At 37.2% G+C, this 5,925-nt stretch overlaps 1 long non-coding RNA gene across 1 annotated transcript; it reads right to left on the reverse strand.

The window, feature by feature from the left end:
* Positions 1-3,854: 3,854 nt before the first annotated feature.
* On the reverse strand, positions 3,855-5,582 carry LOC146647863 (uncharacterized). The gene is made up of 3 exons (XR_014908564.1): positions 5,461-5,582; positions 4,451-4,543; positions 3,855-4,320 (listed from the first exon to the last, which is right to left on the reverse strand). It is a non-coding gene; the product is annotated as an uncharacterized LOC146647863 (long non-coding RNA).
* Between the last annotated feature and the right edge of the window lie 343 nt (positions 5,583-5,925).

Below are 5,925 nucleotides of genomic sequence, written 5' to 3' on the forward strand. Positions count from 1 at the left end.
ATTGGAAAGTCTAGTAAGATATGTGCATGTTATTAAATCCCCCTCCCTGGCCACCTCCTCCCGCTTATCTGTGAGAACACCGAAGTGTTCCTAAGCCAGCCGACAGATGTAATATCTCCAGCATGTCCTGGTTCTGCCCTGGGGCCTCAACCAGGTAGGACATGCACAAAACACCTCATCTAGGAGGCGTCTAGGACACATCCTTCTTAGATTTCTTAATCACCTCAGCTGGTTCCTTTCAATTGGGAGGAGCAACTCTACACTGAGCACCTCACCCTGTCTTTAAGGCTGAGACCAGCCACCCTTCAGTGAAAGCTAATTTGTGCCGCTTGGGATCTCATTCTTTTGCACTCTACCCAGTTTAAAACTTTAGTAGAAAATTAAAGAAAAAAACTAACCTCACTTGCCTGGGGGAGAAATTTGATAAGTAAATTTATTTTTGCTGTTTTATTAATGAATATTAATATTGTTAGCACATTTGCATGCAAATCTTGTAAAAATGAAACTTGAAACTTCGTAGTTAAGAGTAAAGGCCTGGTAAACAGCAAATTGCTTTACTAAATAAGACTATAGCAGATGCTGTTCAGAGTGTTCTTGATGTCCAGGCAGACAGATTGTGTGAGGTGCTAAGCTAACTTCAATTTGTCCCCAGCTAACCTCTGTATGTTTTAGGCTAACCTCTGTAGCTGTGTCCCAATTCATAGGCCGCTTCCTTCGAAGGACCCAGCCTTAGCAGCCTACGTAGGCCAAATTGGGACAGCCTTCATGGCCTGGCTGTGATGTAATACGCCTTCAAATGCGGCCTCCGAAGGATGCAGCCTATGAATTGGGACACATTTTGCATGTCCTAGGCTAACTTCCATTTGTGCTAATTTCTATTTGGGCTAGACTTATCTCTGTTTGTCCTCGCCTAACCTCTCTTTGTACTAGGCTAACCTCTGTTTGTACTAGGCTAACTTCTGGCCGCAGTTTCATATCAAATATTAAAACAACTCATCTAGCTCTTTGTTTGAAAATTAAGCACATTCACCAAAATATAATACGTTCTTTTATTTACCTATTTTTTTTTATGTACATAGCAAGTACTTCAAGGGTACAAGCATTATTTCAAGCACATTACTGCTGAGGAAATTCAGCAGAGTCAGACCCTCTGCTGGCAATGGTTACTGTAATTGGTCATGAGTATGCACTGAAAGGTTTTGACAACTTGTGAACATTTCAAATCCCCACAGGAAGCTTAATAATCACCCCTTGAGGTTTAACTAACAAAGGAGGGAAATGAGAAAGAGCATCAAATTTCTCCATCAGCTGAATTAATCAGGAGCCTGAGAGCACTCTTTAGAGCACAGGCTAGCATCACATCTAATGACTGCAAGTCAGAGCACAGTGTCCCTAATTGGACTTTAAACAGACAAGGAGAGAGGGGACAAAAATATCATTGCGCTTCCATTAAACTCCATGTAGCAGAGTGGAAGTTTAGACTGAAGTCAAGGTGGAATACAAAGTGATGACCTTACACTGGGGTTTCAGTGGGACATACAGATTTCCATTGGAATGATAAATCTTAAGCACATAAAGCTGCACTCAGGAGTTTACATAAACTCATCATTTTGGGTTTTTTATGATTTAAGTGAACTGTTCTTTGTCCATGGTGGAATGATTGTACAGACTTCAAAAAACAAGAATTCAGTGAACAGGCTTCAAAATTATATGGTCAAATATGCTCCCCCGTTAATCTTTGGTTAAATATTAGCGCATTGCACCTCGACCAGACACTTCCCATCAACAAGCTTCTGCCAAAATTTTTGTTGGATATTGTTGGACTGCTTTTCTTGGCAGATCATTTAAAGTAGTCGGTTTCTTTGCACAGACCAAACTTTTAGGCATACTTCACGAATTTCCCTTGGGTTGAGGTTGGGGTTTTGGGAAGGCTGCAGTGAAATTACAATAAAATTCATGTTCATAATGAGTATATGTTCTGACCACCGCTGTATGGAAGCTTGTTTCTACAGGTTTAAGTCAAAATAAAGTCAAAAGTTACTTTATCAGAAGCTGGAGTCAGTAAGTCAAAATCTTAACATGCCTCACGTGAAATTTTGAGATAATAACCTGATAATCTGAAATTTTAAGTTATAGATGGGATTTTCCTTTGAGTGGCAGAAACAAAACGTTTTTTTTCCAATGGTGGAAACAAACTTCCATAAGGATCATGTTTCAAATCCAGTATGTCTCTTCTTTTTTTTTAAACAAAGCATATATTTTCAGGGATTAGCCAACTGTGCAGTAAGACCTTGATTTGTTCAATAGTAACATTCCCAAGTGTGCTTTAATACAACACACAGTTTGCATAGCAGGCAAGTCTGTAGTTTCTGATTTGCAATTCATAGCAGCTTCCCTCACACGTTTGCTCTGGTGTAATAGACTCGTGTCATTGATGAGTCCCTGGGGTGTGTAGAGTGAATCCTTTCTCAGGTCTGTATCGATTGGTCTGAGAGTCCTACCTGATTTACATTGACAAGAGCAGCGGGGCCCAAATGAAAGTAAGCATGTTTCTCAAATTGGAAACACAAGGGGCACGGTGCTCCGCAAACAGACAGCTGGGAAGGTAGACGCTGACATTTAGATTGAACACCGGTGAGGAAGGCTGACTCGGCTGCTTTTGGGGTTTCTTTAGACGCAGTGGTCACTTCTAATTAATCATATACTCAAGGATTAACAGATTATTTCAGGTTTATTTTATCTTTTAAATGTGACACAGGGCTACTGTTGTTAATTAGTTACTGATTTTTCAGTTAAAATAAATTATTTAATTACATATTTTGAACTTCATTAACTATGATCATATATTTTTAAAATAAAATTATTATTGTGAGTTTAATAAAAGTTACTTCTTCATTCCCCAAGGGGACACCACAACACATGGATCTGAATATTTGATTTGACACTACCTTGGGACCAGCACTTACACTCTAAGAAATAAAATGTTGTATTTACTCCACCCAGTTATGTCAACCGGTTCCACACAACTGGGTTAGTGAAATATAAAATGTATGATACATTTAATTTGAACAAGAAATTTTAAGTACATCTGATAAGATTTGGATAATTAAATGCAAATCAAAAGAATCATGTTGTATTAGCTGAATATCATAATGTTGATATAAACTAACCTTGTTGATTTAAATTGAGAAGACTAAATAAAACCTACTCAACCAAAACAAGCTGTACTTACTTTGAGAAATAACATGTTGTATTTACTCCACCCAGTTATGTCAACCGGTTCCACACAACTGGGTTAGTGAAATATAAAATGTATGATATATTTAATTTGAACAACAAATTTTAAGTAAATCTGATAAATCTACTCACCCAAAACACGCTCTACTGAAACTATAGGATTAAATCACTTTAACAGAATTGCAACTTAGTCTATTTAAGTTTGTAAATTAAATAAATCGAACACAAGTTTATTCAGTTAACCTAACTTTAATAACACTTTGTGTAAAACTTGTTGAAGCACACTTTGAGCAATTCAAATGCTTCTAGATCTTTTCCCCCAAACAATCTTTACATATATTCAAGTGCATTTTAGGTGCAGGAAGACAAGATACAGAATGTCATGTTAAACTGAAATGATTAAAACTGGAAAGTGTTGTGATTCCAACATTTTTAACATTAACATGACTTAATTTAAACTTGATTGGGCTACAATGAAAAGCCCACAATACAGCCCTGCAAACAGCAGGTAGAAATTACTTTTGTGTCATTTTTGTCCATATTTAGAAAAATAACCTTTGCTTCAAAACTTAAACTGAAGTCCAAAGTTAGGAGCAGTCTTTTTCAGTGTAGTTGGATGTTGGTAAAGGTTCAAGAACAAAGAACGCAGAAAAGTGAAAGGCCTTGCAGAAGTTCTTGTGGCAATTCAAACTGAACAGTTTATGAAGTGCAAGGAGAAGGGTTCGAGAACCTTAAAGTTCAGTGTCCTCTATAGTTCACTGCAGGCTGTTTCACTCAAGCAGTTTGTTTTTCAGAACCTGCACCTTCATGGATAGGATGTTCCCATCCAACTCCATCAGCACCTTCTGAAGAAATTCAAATGTGTATTTCAGGTGCTTTGGGTAGCTCAGATTTAGACTATAGATTAGTCCAAGCAGGAGGGCACAACCCTTTGCCACATCACTAAGAGCTTGCAGCACAGTGCATCCTTCTATGATGACACCAATGTCCTCAGGTGTATCTGCAGAGTTTGCTCTCATGTCTGACAACATAGACTCCCAAAGTCAGCTGCTCTGTTTCTCTGCTTGCACCAAGATCCACATCCTTTAAATAAAAATTAAAAAAAGATAAGTTAATTGCGTACATATACATATGGACAAGTAAGTCCACCTTCCATTTCCAATCCCAAATTTAAAAAAGGAAAATAACTGATCGTTTTCCTTTTTTAACTTACCAAGAATTCCTTGAACAGGTCGTCTGGCTTTTCATTTAAGTAGACACAGACAGCTTTCAGAATGCATTCCTGTCAAACATCAACGCTGGGATTCTGGTGGAGATAAGAACTCAATATGAGAGAAGTTTCCTATTTTGGTTCCTTTCAACCTCTTTACAAAACAAAGTCAAAAATATTAACACATAGCAGATATGTGATTAAGCAATGTTTCATAACTCACATCAGTGATGTGCAGTGAGGTTCATGATTGGTAAGGCACTGACTCCTCTGTGTCAGATTAACAAATATATGAACCCAAAAATCGAAGCTTTTCAATTTTGACATTACGTGAAAGCTTTCATTTTTGCTTTAATCAATTCTAGATTGTTCAACAATATATTTAATAATTGTGCCCCTAAAAATATTAAAATTAAATAGAAGATTAGAACTGGGCAATATGGACTTAAAATCCTATCATGACATTTTGTGGATAACAATAAGTCTGTGAAGGTTCACAGTCATCCCCAGGTCATCGTAGTCTAAGGAGCTTGGAAAGAAAAGTGAAGCTTCTTCAGTGAAGATTTCTGACACTAAACCAGAAATCAACATGGAGTCGAATTCTTTCAAACAATGTAGCAACTTAATTGATGCACATTTCTAAAATACACTACACATTCATTTCATTCTTCAAACTACAGGATCGCTGGCGCTCCCAGTGGTCATTACTGATGTCAGGGAGCAGGTGCGGTAGATGTTGGGAGTAATTTTAAAACTGTCGGTCTTAGTAGGCAAGTCTCATCTTAACAAGAATCGCAAAAGATTTTGGAAAATTACACCGAAGCAGGTTCAACAATATTTGTTAAATGTTTTCATACTTCTAACATGTGAGAGAGGTATACAAGCTAGAGTGTTAAAAAATTTGCCAGGCATCATTTGTTTAAAAAAAATGCAAAAGTATTCCCGAAAGTGTCAGATGTGTATCAGTTAGTATACATTAATCAAATTTGTCATCCTTAAATTGTTGAACTTACCAAATAATCCTCAGATGGCGATGGATTCTATCCAGGATGCTAAGCATATGCAAGTCTCAGTTGAAAATGGCGGATGATCAAACTTCCACACTGCACATGTGCAAACTCAGAAGTACGGAGAGCCTATTAGGACAATCCTCTTTAAATTAAAGTGCTCTTCATTTTAAATGAACTTTTTACATTGGATTTAATTTACTGCATTTTGTTGTATTGAAATATTATGTTGTTAATTAAATTCAAAACAACATACTTGTGTTTAAAGTTAAAAATCAATTGGTGGCATTAGTTTTAACATGAAGCATTTACATAATGCTACCAACATCAGTGTGTCATTTCTTAGAGTGTAGAAATGCTAGCATATGACCTTCCTAGGGTGGGTTTGTGTGCCCTCCCAGTTCCAAACTAGGGATGTGTGAGGTGAACAAGTCTGGTTAACCGCTGGTTAAGGACTACACCATGGAGCCA

This window comes from Rhamphochromis longiceps, linkage group LG18, assembly GCF_057381845.1.
Source record: "Rhamphochromis longiceps isolate RC_006_pf linkage group LG18, R_longiceps_female_GT1.1, whole genome shotgun sequence".
Lineage (NCBI taxonomy): Eukaryota > Metazoa > Chordata > Actinopteri > Cichliformes > Cichlidae > Rhamphochromis > Rhamphochromis longiceps.